The sequence below is a fragment of the Emydura macquarii genome, unplaced genomic scaffold, assembly GCF_026122565.2.
Source record: "Emydura macquarii macquarii isolate MOO-44397 ecotype Brisbane River unplaced genomic scaffold, CSIRO-AGI_Emac_v2 contig_2676, whole genome shotgun sequence".
NCBI classification, from domain to species: domain Eukaryota; kingdom Metazoa; phylum Chordata; order Testudines; family Chelidae; genus Emydura; species Emydura macquarii.
In genome coordinates this window covers 12,254,955-12,276,364 of record NW_027132813.1, presented here as the reverse complement: position 1 = coordinate 12,276,364, position 21,410 = coordinate 12,254,955, and the positions used below count along the sequence as shown (strand labels likewise).

The 21,410-nt window shown below is 43.0% G+C and overlaps 1 protein-coding gene across 7 annotated transcripts in view; it reads left to right on the top strand.

The window, feature by feature from the left end:
• The first annotated feature begins 296 nt into the window (after positions 1-296).
• DISP1 (dispatched RND transporter family member 1) overlaps positions 297-21,410 on the top strand; it is a 149,566-nt gene continuing 128,452 nt past the window's right edge. The window contains exons 1-2 of one of the 7 annotated variants that reach the window (XM_067564900.1): positions 297-469; positions 1,581-1,813. The gene's annotated coding sequence lies outside the window, so the exon portion shown is untranslated. Of the gene's footprint in view, positions 538-889; positions 1,054-1,580; positions 1,814-1,895; positions 2,752-3,559; positions 3,599-9,970; positions 10,084-21,410 lie in introns of those variants that run through there. The other 6 variants (XM_067564899.1, XM_067564897.1, XM_067564901.1 and 3 more) reach the window with 6 other exon arrangements.

Below are 21,410 nucleotides of genomic sequence, written 5' to 3'. Positions count from 1 at the left end.
TTCCCATTTCACTGTTTACATTTAAAATGCCCCTCAAAGTCAACTGCTGTTTGTAATTTAACATGGCAACATCCAGGGCTACTTGCTGTCTTCACAATAAGTGAGAGAGCTATATGGAAAACTTGTTACCCAGACTGATTTATCTCAGGTATGGGCAGTCTTGAAATAACTGACCAGTGTAATATCAGTGAGTGCTAAGAAGAGAAAAAACATCAGTAAAGCCAACAATACCACTGAACAACACTAATAGGGTCACTTGACTCTTAAAGGCCGGAGGTACTGGGGCTAGCCAACCCTGATTACTTAACAGGCACACCTGGGTTGGACAAGTGGTTCCCTATATAGATCAGCAGGAAATTACAGTGACAGAAAAAGACACCTGCAGCAAAGATCCCCACGTGTAGGAGGTACCACTAGGAAATCCTGAGTGGGTTTAGGTCAGACAGTAAGAAGGCTGAACTCTAGCCAGGTATGGCCTGGAAGTGACCTACTCAAGCAGAAAAGGCCTGGGGTACAGTGATCAGAAACTGCTAGTAGGTATGAGCAGGTTCCAGCAGAGAGTCCTGGGATGTGGCCTGCGGTTATGGGTGGGAAAGGCTGGGGAGTGGGGAAGAAGGTAAAATGAATGGATTGTGTTTCAGCACTTTGAGTTTATTTTATTTGAATAAACCCAAACCCGAAGAAGGGATGTTATGACTGAATAAAAAGAGTATGTGGAATTTAAGAAGTCCCTGGGGGAGAGATAAGAGAGCTGAGGCAGGCTGCCTATAAGGTGATCCCCAAGTCAGGAGATAGTGGCTGGGAAACGGGGCCTGATCACTAACACTGCTACTCTGTATTTATATGTAGCACCCTTCATTGAAGGATCTCAAAATGACTTGCAAACCTGCTTGTTGAATGTATTAATCCTCACATGATTTGAAGCCCTATTTGACAAGGGGAAATTGAAGCATAAACTTCAATTGAATTCCCTATGATCAAAGTAAATTAACTCAAGAAACTGGATTCCTCATCTCTTCTAACCAATGGATTATCCTGCTGTCCTTGGCTCAGGTAGCCTCCTTGTTACACCCTAAGCCATGCTCTAACATTAACCAGCTTTGGTTACACCTGGTAAGAGGACTACATGTCCCAGTCTCTCATCTTCCCAAAACTGGGTGGTCTGCCATTTCCAGCCCTTTGCTGGACCGTTCAGGGGAATAAGATGATTTGCTTGCTCTTCAAGAGACAAAATGCACAGCTTATCATTTAAAATGAAATTAATTACTACAATTCAAACATAGCACAGGGTTGGTTTAGATAAAAAGTAACAAGCTCAATAACAAAAGGAGACAGGATTTTAAGTGATACCAAGTATAAGGCCTAAAGTTAAAAAGAGTTCCAAACATTTTCTGATGCTAAAACTTTAACAAGCTGTTTTCTAGGTATTGGATAAGAGTCTTACCATAAACTTCTTCCAGCAAGATAGCTGACTGCCCCCCTGGTCAGGATCTCTGTCCAAAGCAAAGATTAAGCACTCACTTTTGTTGTCAGGTTAGCTGAAAAGATAACATGGGGTTCTTTTCCTTTTTCTTTTCTAGTCAAATTAAACTTTTAAATGGATTCTGGTGAAGGTTGCCTCCAAAGAACATTCATTCAAACTATGAAGAAGATGACCTAGTGCCTGGGGATAGAAAAAATTCTGTGGCAGTGGTGGCTTCTCCCCTGCTTAGCATTTGTTAAATTGCAAAGTGATTTGTTCCTGCCTGCTCTGATTTAAATGAATTACTGCTTGATGTGAGTGCTAATTGAGTTCAATAGACACCTGACTGCTGTAAGTACTTGCTTATCCTTTCTCTGGGAGAAACCTGTTTACCCACTCCCCAGACTTGTCTGGGGAACACATTTTAGTACCACATTTCCTTCATATGTGTAGGGTCCCTTGGGTACTTACTGTACATAGACCACACAAAATATTAATTCAGTGTGTTATCAGTTTCCCAAGAGGGCCTTAGGTGGGCCAGTAGTTTGACATTAATCATGTGGAGTACACGGACCTGTTAGGCCCATGGAAACTCACTACCAGCTACTAGTGAGCCACTTGCAGTGGGATGCTGTTAGGACCACAGGTATTAGATCAGCTATTCTCACAGATGGGGAGGGTGACTCGAGGGGTGAGCAGAGCCGGTCTGTAAGGGCTCTGGCTCAAGCAGTTTAACAGCACTGCTCTCTCTCTCTGGCTTGTGCCCTCCCCTGTGCTATTACTAGCACTGGCCAGCTACAGTCTCCATCGTCACCTTTGCTCCCCGCGAGGGGCCTGCCGGCAGGAGCGCCTAGAGGCGAGGGTCTGAGATCCCCCCTACCCGAGAGTCAGTGCAGGCGTTGCTGGGGCCCCTGGGGCTGCTCGGGGGGTCTCTTCCCCCAGCGCAGTAGCAGGAGGACGGTGCCGGCTGGGCTGCGCCCTTAAATCCCTTCACGCTCTAGGCGAGGCCCTTTCAGAGCCCAGGGGCAGCCACAGGCGCGCCACACTCAAGATGGCGGCTCGGCCCGCACCGCGGCCCCTTCCCGGCAGTGACTTCCGGAGAGCCAGGGCGCCCGTCCCGGCTCCCGTCCTATCCATGGTAACTGCGGCGCTGGGGACGCTAGCGGGGCCGCTCACGCGCTTCCTGCCGGCTGCCCGGAGACAACAACGGAGCGGGGCGGGGGCGAGAGCGAGCGAGAGCGGAGAAGGAGGACCCCGCCCCGGAGGGCCCCGCACCGGGCAGAGGCCAGGTACGCCCCGCACCCGGCACCCGCCGCGTAATCCCCTCCCCCCACCGGGCCCGCTCCGCCCCCTGCAGGGCTGGGAGCTAGACACCCCCCCCCGTCTGCATTGCCTGGCTGGGGGGGGGGTCACCCCCGTGCTACTATCCTGGGGGCGCCCCCGGTGTGGTAGGGCCGGGACTGCCCGCGCCGAGCTGCCCCGTTGCGGGGCCCTTCGGGCAGGCGCAGGCGGTGGCGGGTCTGGGGCGGGCTGGCCCTGAGCCGAGCCCTGCCCTGCCCTGCCCTGCCTGGCGCAGGCCGCGCCGAGCTGCCCCCACGGTCGCCACACGCCGGCGGGGGCCGGTTCCTGCCTCGGGGGCACGGAGGGTTTTATTCCGCCGCGTGCGTGTGACTCGCTGCCCGGCTCAGGTACCGGCGCTGCTCTGTGTCAGGACGGGAGGGGGCTGCGTGCAGGGTGACCCGATGTCCTGATTTTATAGGGACAGTCCCGATATTTGGGGCTTTGTTTTATATAAGCACCTATTGCCCCCACCCCATGTCCCGATTTGTCACACTCGCTAGTTGGTCACCTTAGCTGCATGCCCAGCTGAGGGCGACTGTGCCGTGACTGGTCACCCCGCGCCGTGACCGCGAGTTCGGCCCAGATGGCTTTGAAAGCGTCTTCCCTGGCGCTGTGCCTGGGTTAGTAACTAGGGTGGGGTGGGGGTAACAACCCAGGTGTTTCTTGTAAGCAAGGAGTGTGGATATGGTTTGAAACCGGCATATGTTGTGCTTTGTTGACTTCCTGGCTCCTTCACTGTGTGTGCTGGAGTCTGTGTCTTGGTTGTTTCAAGTGTGGATGCAAGGGCCTCTTCAGGTAGGAACCCGGGGTGGTTTTGGGCTTATCAGTGCTCCTCCTTTGGTTTTTAGGCACAGTTCTCTCTCCTCCCTTTCTCCCCTGTTTCAACACCAGTAATAATAGTAGGGTATTTGGGTTTATCATGGATTTAGGAGTACTTCTGAGACAGATTTTCTGTGATATAATCCCATTGATCAGATTTTCCATCCATTTGCTTTTTAGTCTTCTCTTCCTTTTGTAACCCCTCTTCCCAAATAGCTTTAAATTCTAGCTAAGGAAGACAGCAGAGAGGTCTCTGACATTTTAATATGTGCTGTCACTGCTGTAGGAAAACTCACTGTAGGCAAAGTAATATTTCCATCTTTGCAATGATTCTAGCATCAAATTAGTCACTGATGGGAGAGATGGAAACCTTTAGTAAGTGCAAAGTGCTGAATCCTTAGGGCTGGTCTACTAGACCAGAGAGTTTTATCCATAAAACTCCACTGTTTTGTCAACAAAAGCTGACATCTACACACTGAAAGGCTCCTCCCACAGATGTAACTGCCCTGCTATGCCGACATAAAACCACCTCAACAAGAAGTGTAGGGCTTATGTCAGCATAGATAGGGCAACGCAGTGTCAATGTGGACATTGTGTCCCCTGCCCCGAGGCAGCTGGACCATGTCTTCCTTCTGGGAGCAGGGTGAAAAGCCTTGGGGAGGCTGGACCCCAGCTCCTGGCTCACAGCTGCAATGGGTGAAAAGCTCGGGTCAGCTGAAGTCTGGCTTGCAGGCGGGATATGCGAAAAGCGCCAGGGCATCTGGACCCCGTCTCCCAGCTCGCAGCCAGGACAGGTGAAACCATGGGCCCAGGAAGGAAGGGAGAAGCCTTGGACTGAGCCATGAAATTGACAAGGCTGCCTGGCCTGCTCCCAGTGAGGAGCCAGGCAGGTGGCAGGGCAAGAAGCCAGGGCAGCTGGACCCCAATCCCTAGGGGTGGAAAGCCCTGGGCTGCTTCCTGGTGGGGAAAGAGGATGAGAGAAGCCCAGGGCTGGCTCCTAGCAGGAAAGGGGGAGGGAGCCAGCCTGTGGGGCTCAGTCTCGCAGCTCCCCACACTACCCCTCTTAGGGTCCTGGTGAGGACACACTCCACTGACCTAAGGAGGATAGTGTGGATGTCAGCCACTGCAGTAATATTGTGATTGTTATAAGTCGACCTATGTTATGTCGACTTATTTTTTGAGTGTAGACAAGGTCTTAGAATTATAACTTACTTTTCAGTATCTGGAAACTGACTGTCCTGTTCTGTTCAGTGCTGTCAACACTCCTGCTGTCTAATTGCACATCTCTGCCCATCTGCTAGATCTCTTCCTATCATCTTAACTGTAACAGGTCCCAAACTAATGACATCATCACAACCCTTCACCCTCTATCTTCTTATTTAACTTTGTATAGGAAAAATAATTTTTGGATTATTTTCAGGTTACACAAATATTTTATGGAAGTTTTGAAGGCATTTGGCCAAACCATTTAAAAGTTATGAATGCTAAAATATGACACAATGCCAAAGAGGTTGAGGAACGTGAACCCTTTGAATCCTGTAAGCACTTCACTTACCTGATGATGATGTATTTTTTGTATTACGGCACCAGTTAAGGCCCCCTACTGAGATCAGTGTCCCATTGTGCTATGTACCATACAGCTATAAAGTAAGACAGTCTCTGTCTTGAAGAGCATACAATCTAACTAGATCAGACCAAAAAGGTTTGTGGTGAGAAAGGGTTTAGTACACAAGCAGAGTGTACACTGGTGATTTGCAAACATCATGCTGATGTTTTATTTTCCTTTTTTGATAGTGGTTTTCTGTTGAGAGGGAATGAGTTAAATAGTGGGCTTGTCTGCACAAGGGATTTAATCTAACTTTTTTTCTTCGTGTCAGATAACACATAGTACACAAGCTGCAGTGATAACATGCACATGGGAAGGTGTGCCCTCTGTCAATGTGTACGCGTGGTGGCGATTTGGTGCAAACTGAGGGCATGACGTTCTTGGAAGGTATCCCATTCTCCTTTGCTTTGCTGCTGAGCAGTGTGCATTCTGGGATTTTTTTTGCTGTGCATTGTGGAACACATAGTAGAAGCCAGGCGAGTTCAAATTTTTTAAAAATCCCATGATTCATTTGTCTCCATCTTGAACTTCCTTCCTGGGCAGGCTAGCTCCATTTTTTAATTACTCTTGGCCAGAATGGACCAAACAATTCTCAGCACCGCTATGCTGACAACTTCGAATATGCAGAGGCTGCTTTGGCTTTATTTCAGTACTCAAAGTCAGATGCAGTGGACCTTGGACTTCACCAACCACACCACCAAGCAGATGGTGTGGTAGCAGCAGCAGGAGGGTCTTCAACAGCAATGGAACTGGGATGTGAATAAGGAAGAAGAGGAAGGCACTGAGCAACTGATGATAGAAGACTGGTTCCTGGAGCAGCTTCACAGCATACAATGCTGTTTCTGGGTGTGGGAATTCAGCATGGATTGGAGGGAAGGATAGTTTTGCAGACCTGGGACACCAGCAGGGACAGGAGAATTTCAGGATGAAGAAGTCAACCTTTCTAGAAATATGTTCTGAACTAAGCCTGGAGCTACAGCAGTAGTGTACCAACAGGCTGTGACTATCCCCATGGCCAAGCAGGTTGCAAAAACCATCTGGAAGTTGGTCACCCCCAAATGCAGCCTGTCTATATCAAACCAATTTGGCATGGGGAGATTGACTGTTGGGGTCATTGTAATGCAGGTGTGTGATGCCATGGAAAAGGTACTGTTGCACCAAGTTACAAAGCTTGGTAATGCTCAGGAGGTTATTGGTGGTTTTGCATGCATGGAATTATTCCTGTACTGTATTGGGACAGTTGATGGGACCCTTGTGTCTATTATTTCTTCCCTCCATCCTCATCAGGACTCAGAATTCATAAACAAAAGGGTTATTTCTCCAAGGGTTTGCAGATCACTGTGGCAGTTTTACAGACATAAATGCTAGGTCTATGATGCTTGGGTCTTTCGGAACTCTGCTCTGTTTAAATTAATGGAGAAAGAATTGTTTGGCCCTGGGAACACTATGGACCTTAATGGTGTGGACATTCATCTGGTTATCTTGGGTGACCGACTTACCCTCTGCTTCCCTGGTTAATGAAGCCATTCACAGGCTGCTTTGGACAGCAGAAAGGAACTGTTTAACTACTGCCTCAGTGCAGAATGACTGGCGTGCATTTGACCATTTGAAAGGCGTTATTTATTGAATAAGTTGGAAGCAGCAGAAAAAATCATCAGTAGTTATAGCACCATGTTGTATTTCGCACAATATTTGTGAGAGTGAAGGAGAAAGCTTTAGTGATGGGTGGGAGGCTGAGGTGCAGAGACTTACTCTGTGGTTTGAGCAGCCATGTTTTATTTTCCTGCCATTTTGTTGCTCAGTTACCCAGTTTTGTGAGATCCCTTTGTAACTCTTCTCAGGCAGCTTTGGTCTTAACTGAGGAATTTTGTATCATCTGCAGATTTTGTCACTTTGCTGTTCACTTTCTTCCAATCCAGATCATTATGGGTAAAGTAAATGGCACTGGTTCCAGGACAGATCTTTGGGATATGCCTGCTATTTACGTCTTTCCATTGTGAAAATTATTTATTCCTACCCTTTGTTTCCTATCTTTCAACCAGTTACTGATCCATGAGAAGATCTTCCCTCTTATCCCATGACTGCTTACTTTGCTTAAGAGCCTTTGGTTTGGGACCTTGTCAAATGCTTTTCGTAAGTCCAAGTACGCTATATCCACTGGATCATCCTTGTCCACATGCTTCTTGATCCCCTCAAAGAATTCTAATAGATTGGTGAGGCATGATTTTCCTTTACAAAAGCCTTGTTTACTCTTTCCCAATGTAGGTGAACACAATGTGTTTATGATAATTCTGTACTCTACTAGCATTTCAGTCAACTTGCCTGGTACTGAAGTTAGGCTTACTGGCCTATAATTGCCAGGATCACTTCTGGAGCCTTTTTTAAAAGTCAGGATTGCATTAGACCACCCTCTAGTCCTTTTGTACTGAGGTTGGTTTAAGGGATAGATTACATACCACCGTTAGTAATTTTGCAATTTCATATTTGAATTCCTTCAGAACTCTTGGGAGAATACTATCTGGTGACTTATTACTGTTTAATTTATGAATTTGTTGCAAAACCTCCTCTACTGACACCTCAGTCTGGGACAGTTCCTCAGATTGGTCATCTAAAAAGAATGGATTGGGCGTGAGGATATTCAGACCAATGCAAAGAATTCATTTAGCTTCTTTGGAATGGCCTTGTGTAACTTGAGTGCTTCTTTGGCACCTTGATTGTCCAGTGGCCCCACTGATTGTTTGGCAGGCTTCCTGCTTCTGATGTACTTAAAATATTTTTTGCTGTTCGTTTTTGTGTCTTTAGCTAGTTGCTCTTCAAATTCTTTCTTGGCCTGCCTCATTCTGCTTAACTTGCCAGAGTTTTTGCTCCTTTCTATTTTCCTTCTTAGGATTTGACTTCCAAATTTTAAAGTATACTTTTTGCCTCTAACTGCCTCTTTTACTCTGCTGTTTAGTCGTAGTGGCATTTATTTTTTATTTTTTTATTTTTTTTAAATTTGGGGTATACATTTAGTTTGAGCCACTATAATTTCTATGCAGTTTTCAGGCACTTCACCCTTGTGAAAGAGAGGATTCCTGGCTTTCTGGGGAGATCTCTTCACTGGCCTCCTTGTGCTAATCCCCTGATAAGTCCTACTGGTCATCCACGGGGACAAGGTAGCTCCCCACCCTCCACAAGTTCTTGGGTTGGGTAGTTGCATAGTTATGTAAAATCCTGTCCAGCTGTTCAGAAAATGGACAGGTTGTATGTCTGCTGCCAAATTTATTTTCCTGTTGCTCCTCATTTTTAATATACATCCTCCTGAGTTGTCTCTTCTTTATCTACTCTGTTTGGTGTCCCTGTTGTGGCCGCTTCTGGACATCTGCCTAGGAATGCTCATTAAAAGGTCTTGATTCTGGTGGCTAGCCACAAGAGCTTCCTGCACCTATGCTTTTCCCCAAATGGCATCTCCAAGCAGCTGCTTGAGGCATGTTGAAAGCTCCTGCAGTATTATTGCAGGTATTGTGATAAACTGGAATCCAGGAGCGAATGGATAGAATCTGGCTCTGTGCCAGATTATAAATGGGGGAGGAAATATCTGGTTAACTTGATCCCAAATCTGGAGAAGGCGCACAGGTAAACAGATAAGTCAGTTACAATCTCCCACAAAGCAATGTGAGGTAGCATTGGAAGACTGCATGCTTTTTTGGCAGCACCATTGCATGCAAGTGAACAGTAGACTGGACTAACTTGTTTTGCAGTGATTGTGAAGGTAATTCCCTTTGAAACGTGACTACAGACTCTACAATAAACTGGGAGTTAGTGGGCTACAATGAATTCTGTTGTGCATACGCAAGCTTCTCCAAAACAGATTAACTCAAAAAAATGTGGATTAACAACCCCTTATAGACAAGCCTGAAGAAGGGGGATTAAAGGAGGCAGGTGGAATAAGGATGAAATGGAGAGACACTGAAGTTGGACAATGAAGCAAACAGCCAAATGCCCTCTCATCAGCTGAGGGAAGTGTGTGTCTAGGGCAGTGGTTCTCAATCTATTTATCATTGTGAGCCTTATATGCAGCTGTCTACATGTTCCATGGGCCACATCCACACAATATATACACTGCCTGTATGGCCCTGAGGATGTCACATGGGCTGCAGATGTGTGCTGATTTGGCTGCAAGCGTCCTGGGGGTCGCTGATTGAGATCACTCATCTAGGGTAAGAACTGTAGAAAGCTGTCAGATGCTGATGATATCAGCATCCATATGTCCCTACTGCTGTTGCTTGTCTCTGCTCTTGCCGGCTGAGTTTGTAATAAAAATTTGAACTTAAATTATTACTACATGTGTTTACAGTACAAGGAATGTTCAGTTAAATAGCTAAGAATTTAGAAGTAGGGAAATGAAATTGAACAGTTAAAGATTATAGATAGATTAAATTACTTGTATTACTGTAGCTCCTAGAGGCTCCAAGCAAGATCGGGGCCTTATTGTGCAAGGTGTAGTACATAAATAGTAAGAGACAGTTTCTACCTCAAAGAATTTACAATCTGAATAGACAAGTATTTAAATAAATAAAAATCTTGCTGTTTACACTTAAATAAACTGCATGCTTAAAAATAACCTTAGCTGCTCATCTAACAGGAATATTCCTATATCCTGTCACACTTGTGTCATAGTGCTAGAAACTTTTAAAGTCATTGGCTGAAAAGAAAAGCCTAATATTCTACAGAAATGTTGATTTTTCTTCTCTGCTCTGTAGCAGAATAATGGCCTAGTTGGAGAAAAGGAGTCTTCTGAGAGCAGCAGCTGGAATGTGTAGAGTGGATTGGTTGAAGGTGGATGGACAGCTGGAAAGCGAGTCCTATACAATAAGTATGTAATATATGGAAGATATAATGAGATTTTGACAGTATATGAAGAGAATGATATGAAGTCTTTCTACTTTCTGATGAATGGTGTTTCTTTTTTGTAGTTTTGAGACTGGAAGTGGCTATGGGAGCAGAGTTAATTTTGGTTTTGGTTTTTGCAATGTGATAATTAAAAGACTGTATGAGCTGTGATTGTATTTGAATACATACCTTTCCTCCACAAACAGTTAGTTTTTACCTTAAATGCTCAGTATTTTATTGTACGCATAGCAGCAACCATTATTAAAAGGGGTGAGTGGTCTCTTCTTTTAGTCTCTTAATACTAGAACTGATAAGAAATTTTCCAACAAAACATTTAATCAGAAAATGTTGATTCATTGTAGAGAAATGTTTTGATGAATCTATTACAGATATAGAGGTAGGGACTGGCAAGAGCTGGGATTCCAGGAGCTGGCAGACTTCCCTTGCTCTAGCAGCAGCTCTGGGAGCCCAGTTTGGAGCCTGGACTGTTGAGGCTGTGAGGCTCCCTGCTCTGCATCAGGGAGCCTGCTAGCAGTGAAACCTGACATCCTTTTCACTTTCCTTTCACTGAATAGCAACTGTGACATTGACAAGATATAAATTTCACATGTTGTTTCTGGAACACTGTATTTTGGTATTTCTAAAACAAAATTTGGGAGGGGGGGAATCTTTGGTTTTGTCAGGAAATTTTGGTAAATTTGCCTTCGTTCTAAATCAGAAGGAAAGCAAATAGATAAGTACCACAGTCTCCTGCAAATAAAAATCCCAAAGTTCAGCCAGTTCTACTTAATATAAGAGATGTGAGTTCAAGATCAAGATTGTGCTTCTGCTCCCTGGATACTTGGACAGGAGTTCGGAGCTTGTTGGTGAGGGGGAGGAAATGGGGGAGAAATTGAACTATGAGTTATTTTCTTTGCCCCCTCTCTTTCTCTTCTTTCACTCTGTCCTTTCCAAATCCCTGCCGTGGCCAGCTCTTGTTAGCTATCAGTGTCCCCAGAGAATGCCATGTTTAGTTCTCCTAGACTGGTTGGAGGGTACTGTAGCGGAGGGGGGGAAGGAAGGGTGAAATGAGGGGGGAGATCTCAGAGCGCCCCCGGGAGAAAGAGAAGGCAGTCAAATTAGTAGCTCCCAAAAGTCTTAATATGTAAGAGGTGAGAAATAAGACGATAAAAGAACAAAGGTAAAAAAACATATGCAAACACTTACAGTTCTCATAATGTTACCCTTTCCCATGAGGAGGCTGTTGAATGACTCACAGTAATGTTTCTCATATGTTAACTATAGATCTGAGTAGTATGCATTCCTTTTCCACCAAACCCTTAAAACGGTGATAAGGCTGTAGAATTAATCAGACATCTGAGTTAATAACACTGTTGAGCATTCAATTTAGTGGTCATATCAACAAAATACAAAATTAACAAAGTACAGAGATCTCTCTTCAAATTGATCAATAGCATTCATTTGGTATAGCAACTGCTATTATTCTCTAGTTCAGTGACCATATGGTATTTCTAACATTGAGTGTGACTTATTTGCCTGTCAGCAGTTTTTATAATGTCAGCTGTTCTTTGGTACTAGTGTTTAACTTTTGCTAGACCCATAAGAGGGAGTAAAAGCACTTTTTTGGCTAATTCCTATATAAATAGGTAATTTTAAGTTTGCAGCACAAGAGTAGATTAAGTTTGTATAACTTGAAGCTATTTCCAGCAAGATTATAATAATTTTTAGACATTTCAGAACTAACCATTAATTACTGCATGTGTAACACTTTGAAGATGTTAAGTGCTTATTATCAAAAAGCTGCATGACAGAATCCGTCTTCAGCAGTAAGTAAAATACTTCAGATTTATTTTTAAACTGTGGAGCCCTCTCAGTTTCAGTAGTTTGCTATCTTAAATGATCTTTTTCATGAAATCTGTAAATTAATACACTCCTAATTCCTTTTTCACTTACATTTTAACATTCTCTTAAGTAGAATTGGAATGGAATTTTATGGCTGCACAGTCTGATTTTGATTTTGTGGTTATAGTAACCTGAAAAGGGTGTGAACTGTAGATGCCAATCAGGAAGAGAGTTAATGCTATTTTTATTTTAGCATGCTATCTCTTAAGCAACTTTGAAATTACATGTAGTTATGCAAAATTAACAGCTCAATATTTGAGAAGTGAGGAAACTTTATTATAAAAGCTAAATTTCACTTTAATCAGTTTGACTCAAATATATTTGACATTTTGTAGAAATAATAATGATCTGAAATGTCGGAGCTACACTTCAGTCATGGATGTCACACAGAAAATTTCACTCTTAGGGAAAGAGGCTTCTTAGATCAGATGCCCGTGGGATAAATCCTGATACCTGGCTCTTATGGTATTAAGTGCTGCTTCACACCCAACTGTTTAACCCCTCCCGTCTGTCCTGTAGAAGCCAGGACAATATGAACATGCAATATGAAGTTAACGGGAGGTCCTCAGTCTTTCTTGAGATTAGATAAAGTATTAATTCTATAACCTTATGCTAAAAAACAAGATTGACAGCCTCTATTTAAGTTTAGAGAGGGAGTCTGTGGCATTTTGGGGTTCAGCTTAGACCAGTAAGGGATTGTCACCACCTCCCAGCAGTTCTGGATGCCTTAAATGCTAAATCAGCCTAACAAGCACGCTGGTCACATCCTGGCTTCTACCACTTTTTGCAGGGCGACCCCAATGCCTCCATCAACCTAGTCCTGAGTTTCCCCAAAACAATCTGCGCTGTAGTTTTCAGCCCCCTCCTGGAACACTAATAGCAGTTAAGTTCACTACTCCTTTAAAGAGACCGTAAACAACAGCTTATTAATTTAACTCGGGTTTGACAAACACTCTTATTTCAATCAAAGTACTGAATTGGTTTACAGTAAAAGTAAAGCAAGTTTATTAAACGTTGTAGGTTTAAGTGATGCCAAGTATAAGGAATATGGATAGAAAAGGTTACAAACAAAAAAACCCAAAAATTTGCTTTTAAGACTAAAACTGAATTTCATCAAGTTACAATCTTTGCCTAACCAGTTTTCTCACCTATATTCAGTCCCCTTATTGAAGGATTGATCATTCTGTGATTTGAAGAGTTCTGGCTCCTTTAGTCCCTGAAGTAATGGATATTGAAATGGCTTTTTCCCTTTCCTTATATCTTTCCAAAGTTCAATGACCCTACTTTAAGATGCAAGAAGGCTACTGGGAGATGCAGTCTCCATCCCCCATCAAGATTGTTAATCAGTCATCTTTCCCCACTTGCTCGGTTGATGACTTTATTTATCTTGCATGTAAATGTGCTTTTCTTTGTCTTTGGTCAGACTTTGCTTAATTTACACCAGAGACACATTCATGCAAGCAGAAACACATTCCTTTGTCTGAAACAGGTATGGCTTAAGGATGGCATGCTAAATACATTTTAACAACATATTTGCAGCACATATGTATAAAGCCCTTTGTGAGATTTACCATTCATACATCATGCAGGATTATTAATGATCAACGAGTTATTAGTTTTCCAGTGATTTATTATATGCCTCCTTTTGGGTATATATAATGACAACAGTGTTACAACTGGCACTAGGGTGTTCTTAGAGTCACAGAATTGCACGCTTCATAGGTTGGATAGGCTGAGCTTATTACACATATGATGGACTCTTTGGGGGTAGAAGGGAGAAATGCAAACTCCCAGGTGCCAATCTCTCATCCTCCTCTTTCTCAGGGATTCCCTGCAACTCCCCTCAATCTTCACCCTGCCCATGGTTCTGTGTCCCCTTGTTACCCTCTTTTCCCATACAGAGGTCCACAACTCTTCTCCATACTAACAGTCCTATGTGCTGCCTTCTTCGCCCCATGGCAGAGGATGTGCCCCCATCCCCTGCCACCAGGTTCCCCCAATGTCTCCTCCACCAAGGGTTCTGAGTGTCCCCCATTCCCCTCCCACCCATTCCAGGGTTCCCTATTCTCCTCCTCCATGGTAGGGGCTCTGTGTGCAACCCAATTCTCCCGTTCCCCCTTGTCCTCCATGCTTCTCTCCACCCATGGTTTGTGTGCTCCCCATTATTCTCTCACCCCATAGCTGGGTCCTCTGTTCTCACACCATACCAGAGCTGTGTACACTCCTCTGCCCCATTATTATATTTTCTATCTGGAGGAGAAATCATTCAGAATGTCAATTTTGAGAGAATAGGCAGATATGATATAGGAATATTGTCATGCTGGAAGCCAGGGGTGTCATCACCCAGTTGTTTGAACTGTAGACAACTTCAGAGGTGTTTGAGGCTGTGGCTGTGCTATTCAGATGGAAAGGGCTCCATGTGTCTGCCATTTTCCCCAAAATCAATGGGTTCTGCTCATTGATGCTTGTAACATTCCCTGAAATTGGGGAACTGATTGGCTGCGGCATACAAAAGCTATCACGTTACGGACAGACAGACAAACGCTGAAATTCTGTTGAGTTAACATTAGGCCTTTGCAAACTTGGCCTGTGAGATATCTGTTATGATCTTACATGTAGGTAAAATAAATTACTAAGTATCAGAAACTATGGTGATTGTCATCAGAAATGTAATATAATGATGACAAACATTCCATATGGGTAGAGGAAGCTTTTATTAGTAGAGCCCTGAAGGGATATAGATATGTGGATCTGCATCCGATCTACATCAGCGAGAACAAACTTCTATCCCAGGGTTGTCAAACTCAATCAAAGAGAGGGGCCGAAATCACAGAACCTCTACTTTGAAGGGGCCATACAATGCTCTCCGCCGAATATTTCAGCCATGCTGCCCGTTTTCGGCGGCGCACCATCAGTAGATTTCAGCGCTGCCCTTTCGCTGTGGGGGCACTGACATTGCCACTTTAAAAGATTTCTAGGAGTGATACCCGCCGCTGAAGAACTGAGGACTAGTTCCCCTTTTCGGCGGCAGGGTGCTGGAGCGAAAGGCTTTAAGACGCTGGCCCCACAAATCTCTTAAAGTGGCAATGCTGGCATTCAGCGGCTCCACTGCTAACTTTCGACGGACAGGATCAAAGAGGTTCGTGGGCCAAATGCGGCCCGCGGGCCGTATGTTTGACACCCCTGATTCTATCCCATTCTCAATCCGCTCTCCCTTGTTTAGATGTATCTGCTTCGCACTGCCAATCAGTTGTTTACAGCTAGCTGCCCCATCAGCTGCTCAGCCCCCGCTGCTGCCTAACAGCTGTTCATCTGTTCCAGCAGTGCCCAAGAAGTCACAGAGGTCCTGGAAAGTCAATCCAACACCTCTGTGACTATCTGATCCACGAGCCGGAAAAATGGTCCATGGATATCCGCATGCAGGGATGCGGATATCGCAGGCCTCTATTAGCCATGAAGTGGGATCAAGCTAGGAAAAATCCTCTTCTCCACATAGCCCCAGACCACAGACATCTGATCTGGGCAAGTGACGTTTAATTACTAGCCATGTGAAGCGCAGTCTAACACTTAACTCACTGGCTCCTGGTTTGCCTGTCATGCTGCATCCGACCAATTCAGAAATATCAGGGAATTTTCTAAGGATAAGTAGACACAGACTTAATGATTTTTGTGCAAATCAGAACACACAGAAGCCGGATTCACAGGAAAATTGGGGGCCCCAGGCTGCCTACATATACCAGAGGCAGCAGCTTAACTTGCTATGTGGGGACATTGTCTGTAGCCTAGACTCTAACAGAAATGTAAGAGCCCTACTGGGAGGGAGAGCAATATCAAGAGGGATCTGAAGGAGGCAAGTGTTGGTGGAAGCAGGGTCCCAAAGGGGGCAGAACTGGAACCTGCAAAAGAATGGGAGGGTGGGGAGTGGTGGTGATGAAGGAAAGAGGTACCCTGGGGGTAGACGGGTGGGCAGGCAGACATGGCAGTGGGGAGCTGGAGTTGGGGGAGATGTAGATGAAGGGGGTGGAAAGAGGAAAGCAGGGTCCCAGGAATGGCAGGGAACCAGAGGTGGGGGAAATGAGATGGAAATGGGGGTGAACTGAGACCCTGATACAGGGAGAAGGAGAGAGCGGGGGGGGAAGGAAAAATGGAAGGGCCACACAGATTGTCTCCTGGGAGAGGCAGAATGGGAAGCCGTGGATGGGGGATGGAGACTGGGGGAGACACAGTCCCTGGCATGGGGGATGGAGTGGGATGAGTTGCAAGAAGTCTCTAAAATAGAGAGGCACAAGAGGTGGCACATAGGGAGCTTGTGCGGGGGATGGAAGGAGCCTTTCATGGGCACAATGTGCTCCGCCTACCAGAGCTATTGAGTGTGTGATCCCCTAGTTTACTGTCTGCTGGAAAAGTGACTAATCTGTTTAAAAATGCTGAATGCAATGGCAGACTGGCATGTCCAACCTGAGGCTGAAAATGGAAGTAAATCAGCCCTTCTCTCTACTAAGCTTACTCTCTGGGCACAGGTCTTGCCGCACATCGTATCCTATAACCTTGTGTGGTTAGAAAACAGGCACATATAGAAAGTGAAATGTTTCTGATACACACAAACATATCCGAGCATGATTGTGTGTCTTTCTCTGTCTTGCATGCCCAAATAAGAGCTGTTTACTCCTGGTCTGCTGCACTAAAGAACGTTGATGGAAATTAAACAGAATAACTCAACACAATAGTGAAAACATGTTTGTTCATACTTATGTCTTACATAGAATTAACGTATGCAATATATAAGTCTGACTTGGGTATTGTAGAGCACCATTTAATCAGAACACTCAATAAATTTTGCTGTAATTGTTAGTATCTGGATGAATCCTGCCTCTGTTCTTACATAACTTTTCTCAATGGTTACCATATGTGGGTGAAATGGTAGAGAAGGAAGCTTTAGCTCTAATGGAAAGAGACTTGAGTTCTTGCTTGCTTGCCTCAGAAAATAATTACATTCCTAGCTAAGCGTGCATTCAAGGCAAAGAGGGCTTTCTTCTCTTTAGCCATAACATTTATGAAATAAAAGTAATTGCTGCTTCTGAGTTGTCAAGAATCAAATAGACCTTTAGTGCTTATATTCTTGATCTAAGATTGACAAGGAGGCTGCAAACACTCTTCTAATGTGGACTTGCTAATTGTCGTCTGTCATTGGCACCTTCAGAGTAGATGGATGCACTCTTATTGGCTGTGATACGGAATATATTTCTGAAGTACCTGGTGCCACAGGTAGTGCTATGCTTATCACTCCCATTCCCAAAGTAGTAAGCTCACCACTCAGGCCTGGTCTACACTGCTGGCAACATTCGGTGGCAGTAGCTTGCGTAACTCCCATCGACTTCATAAATTTTGTTTAGCATGCCATCTCCGCTGTGCTGATGGGAAATGTGTACCCGTCGACGCAGCACTACGCTTTTTGGGGAGGTGATTTTAGTAGATCGACTTCCGGATTGATTGAGCATGTCTTCACTGCCGCTTAATCAAACTGGATAAATTGATCTGACGCCGGTGAATTTGCCACCGTCAGTGCAGACATAGCTTCAGATGAGTTTGAATAGAATATTGGTAAGTGTTTTCTCTAAGATCAAGGCCATCTAACTGCAACCACAGTACCATCATCTTCCTGTTACTTATACCTGTCTCAACAATACATGGGGCTTTAAAAAATACTTTCAGAAAGAATTATATGTCCTCAAGTTATAAATCCAGTGTACATAAAATCTCATAACAACAACATAATTAAAAGAATATCCTTTCCATCCTTACATTCTCTCTAGGGCTTCCATGGTAATGTTGTGTTTAACTTTGTATTTCTTTACTGTATCATAAACTTTAATTTATTTTTGCTATAAAATATTTTTTCTTGACTGGAAAATGTAGAAAGTCGGCATTTATCTGTATCTTTAAACTGTTTGATACTTAAGTGTTTGTACCTGATTAAATTTCGAGTTAGGGGATGGAATATCAACTAGACAAAGCAGATTAAGCATGGGAACTATTCACATAAAACTTCAATTCACCTGGAATGTGAGAGGTATAATATATCTCAAATTACAACTGTGCTGCAGGGTAGGGCTGAAATTGAAGACGTGATCTTAAAAGACTTGAAGGGGGATTTTTATTACTTTCACAGCTACAAATTACTGTCCGCTATAATAGGGATGATGGGTTCTCTGACACTTCCAGTTTCAGAGAGTGAAGAAGTTTCTAGACTTGCAATAAACTTTTAGATAGATTTTTACATCTCAATTAAAAAAATTATCTAATATACTTTTTTCAGTCTATCTAAGCTACTTATATGATCTTCGTTACAATAATATTTGAGCACCTCATAGTCTTCAAAGTATTTATCTTTAAAAGACTCCTGTGAGGTAGGAAAGTATTATCCCTGTTTTATAGATGGGGATCCACAACACAGAGACTAAGGCCGGTCTACTTTACCACTTACTTTGATATAAGTTATGTCACTCAGGAGTGTGGGCAGCACTATGTTGACAGGAGAGCTTCTCCTGCCAACATAGCTACTGTCTCTTGCAGAGGTGGATTTATTATGCTGATGAGAGAGCTCTTCACCAGACATGCTACAGCAGCGCAGCTGCATCACAGTGACCCTTTTACACAAGCAACATAGTAAAACAAAATCATAAATATATGACGTTAGTACAGCTCAATGTGTTTCTGTGATAGTCTGATAGATACAAGTATTAAAATATCTATTTTAGAAATGTTCCTTTTATAAAAAGTCTGAGGTCATGATCCTGCAAGGAGCTCCATGTGGGCCTAAGTCAACAAAGATATAATGGCCAATTATGACAATGAAATTAATGTAAGCATACAAGAATGAAGAAAAAATTACAAGATGCTTAGACTGTATCTGAATCTAGAAAAAATACATATTGTACTTGAGGAATAGTATGTTATCTAGTTAAAATATCATAATGCATGTGCGCAAGGAAATTGTATTAAGACTGCACATGCAACTTTAGCTTGACATTTTCTGATGTAGATGCTTAACTATTGCATTCACATAGCTTTTTGCATTTAATTTACTTTTAGTAGTGGACATTGCCAGTTCAAGGGTAAATTTGGTACCTTGGTAATTTTGTTTTCTGCTAAAAGAGACGGAGATTGTGTATTTGGGGAAACAATTACTTGCTTTGTGAGTGGTGGTGTTGAATAATGATTAAGTATGTTCATTTGCCCAGCCAACATAAATCCAAACACAGACTTTTCCATGGTGATGTGACTGTGTTTATCCTTGCCTTGAATACCTTCAAGTCCTACAAACCAAATAGCTTGACCATGAAATTAAGCAGCTGTTTTAAAGGGCTCTTTTGCTTATACTGGTGTGTGTGTGTGTTTGTCAGTAAAATGAAAAGAAAGTTGTTATTTTCTCAGCAGTCTCATTTTAGCTTTTAAAAAGCAGTTATCTTGCAGAAATTTCTATGCTTTTTATATTGACTTTTCTCAGTGGCGAACTTATCTTTGTTGCATTTACTATTGTTAACAGGTTGAGTTTCAGAAAAATTCAACAGTGGGTCTGGTATCTGGCTGTTTAAGTATATACAAGTAACTGAGCATCAGTGAGCTTGTGATCTCCGTGTTTTTTTTTTTTCCTGGAATTATTTTTATCTTCTTCCTCTCTAGTACCAAAGAGATTATCTGGGTATATTGTTTGTTTAGAGCTTCTTGATGTAACTTTTGGCTTCTTATGCTGTAAAATGCCCAGCCTAAAGCTATGATGATGAGATGACAAGACTAAGGCCTGATCTACACTAGACAATTATATCAGTTTAACTATGTTGGTCAGGGATGTGAAAAATCCACAGCCCTGAGCAGCATTGTTAAGCTGACCTAAGTCCCTGTATAGACAGAGTTGGGTCAACAGAAGAATTCTTTCTTCCATTGGCCTAGCTACTGCCTCATGGGGAGGTGGGTTACCTGCAGCGGTGGGAGAACCCCTCCTGTCAGTGTAAGCCGTGTGTACACTGAAGCATTGCAACTGCAATGGCGCACAGGTGCTGCTGTAGCATTTTAAGTGTTGACAAGCCCTAATCTCTGTGCTCTGGGAGTCCGGGAATGTTTAACAGTATGTACTTGGCCAACAAAGTTCCTGCCTGTCCACTCTGTCTTGCAGAGTTGTCCTTTTTTTTTTATAAGCAGGGTTATATGAACAGCTGCATCAGTATCAGATGTCCAGAGTCCACTATATTTTAATGGGTAATGTTGACCAGTTCTTCTAAGGCTGAGCTATGTCACCAAGAAGGTTATGCGGCTTTGCTAAGGTCCCCAGCTAGAATGAATATCAAGGCTGTCTGCCAAGTTAAAACATAGTTTACTGTGTCTAGGGCAGCCTTTATTTCAAACTTTTATTCACACTTCTGTGTCAAGTTTTCTTCCTTTTATTATTATGGGCTCATATGACTTGGGTGGTGTACTGATAATAAAATTATGCAAAAGAAAATGGTGTTCTGTTGTTACAATGTAATTTCAATTGTGAAACTAAAGATAACTGTTTCTTACTCGGCACTAATTATTCTGAAGTTGCCCAGTTGGGGATGGGAAGAAAAAGCTTTGGTTTCATGTTTAATTAACTCAATGGCAAAGACAAACATCAGTACTGCTTGTATTGTTTCACTGAATAAGAAAATGATGTTGCAATTTTTTCGTTTTTGTAGTTTTAACTTTTCCACTTCTCATCCTCTTGCCCTTCTTTAGTGTATTTGAATCTGTATTATTTCTGTAATTCATAAATTTTCAGTCAGTCCAGTAATTTTAGCTATTAAAAATAATAAAAATGTTGCCATGTTATAGTTCGACTGCACATTCCTCCTCTTGCACAGTATACTAGTACTAGTTTAGAAACTATACCAATGTTGTTCAGTTTAGTGACTTAACCTAAACTCAATCCTTTAGTTAGTATGAATCTGTAGAACAGAAATGGACTATTACAGTATTCAGCAAGACTCACACTTTTATTCAAATATTTTTAGCAGCTTTGTTTAGTAAGTTCCTATGTACCAAAGTTGACTGTTCACATATGAAGACTGCTTGCTATAATTGTGTTGTTGAGCATTTGGTTTACTTTGATGCAGATGACCAGATCAAGAGTTGTCCTAAGTAGAGCTGGCTGGAATTTTTCAAGTCAAAAAGTTTTTGAAAAAAGTCTTCAAATTTGTTAGTATGTCCTGTTTTGGCACTTTCAAAGCAACAGTTCTGTCTTTTGGTTTGAAATACCTTTGTTTTGAAATTTAAGATAATTTATAGTAAAATTTAAAAAATAATAAAAGTGAAACAAAACATTTTAAAAGTATTTAAATTAAATTATGATTGAACAAACTTTTTTTTTTTAGTTTGTTTGAAATTTTTCAA